A 1272-nucleotide genomic window follows, 5' to 3' on the forward strand; every position below is an offset into this window, starting at 1 on the left:
TGGGGGTTGGGAGTCCTTGAAGGGGTGGTCTTGTCATCTTTCAAATATTTATCCAGCATTTAACATAGAAAACATTCCCATGCAGGTAAGAAGCACTTTCCATCTGTTAATTCCCCTAAGCACAGAGCCTCTCTCAGCTTAAGTCTCTTGGTCCTGAACAATGAGAATGTCATGTTAGTAACACCATTATAAAAAGACTACAAAATGGCATGGGAGTGTACTATAATCGCAGAATACTAGTATAAGACACCTCCTCCACCACTTTCATGAATTCCCCAAGTGTTTTGCCTTTACTGCAACTTGAACAGAGAAGGCACTTAAAGAGCTTAAATGGTCCAAATATTAACCAGCCTCCGATGTGCAAACTGATTTTAAAATAGCCCTTGACCTGGAAATACAGATGCATTCAAATATACACCCTGATAAGAAAGCACAGACAGAGGATAGAGTTCAATGTCTCAACGCCTGCCAAGACAAGAGTTCCTGGTGGTGAACGCTACAGGTATAGCAATATTTTAGACACAATGTGCCAATGCTCATCCTTGCCTAAGAAATCCTAAGAGGTTACACATGGCAATGTCCACTCTCAGAAAACAAAATACAGCTGGGTCCGTGTTGATGAAAACCTACAGTGCGGCTTTTATAAATAAATAAACAAACAAACAAACAAATAAATAAATACGCAGCGAGGTAACCTAGTCACAGAGACAACAGTTCTAATGAGTCAAACCAACCCTAGAAATAGTTTCCATTTCAAATGTATTAGGGTGTTAAGAAACTACATTAATTCAAAAGTTATTGTATGCATGGCTTCCTGAACATGTTTTCTCTTATTAAAAGCGTGTTCGTTTCTCCTAGTTAAGGAAGTCCACACAGGGGGAGCTGGTATTTCCTTGGTTCTAGCCAGAGCTGAAGCACAACAAATCCCAACCTAATTAATTCTATTTTTGGTCTAGTTTCCAAGGCAGTTTTCACAAAGACTATTCTCACAGCCCACTGTTTCTAGCCTTGTAACATCAACCTTCAGAAGCTGGCAACTGTTATAGTTTGTGTAATTCCTTGACAAGTATGTTCTATGACAGACTCTCATTTGGTTCTATCGACTATAAAAGGTAGGAAAAAAATAAAGGGGATGTCATCTCATTGATTCTAAAGCGTCATTCCTGAAATCACTGTTGAATTAATTATTTCAGGATATCCTGCAGTATGTTCTTACCAGGGCTCTGTAACTTGTGTTACGTCAAGTTCATCAACATTGGGTTCCAGGTGGAA

The sequence above is a fragment of the Myotis brandtii genome, unplaced genomic scaffold (assembly GCF_000412655.1).
Source record: "Myotis brandtii unplaced genomic scaffold, ASM41265v1 scaffold424, whole genome shotgun sequence".
Classification (NCBI taxonomy): domain Eukaryota; kingdom Metazoa; phylum Chordata; class Mammalia; order Chiroptera; family Vespertilionidae; genus Myotis; species Myotis brandtii.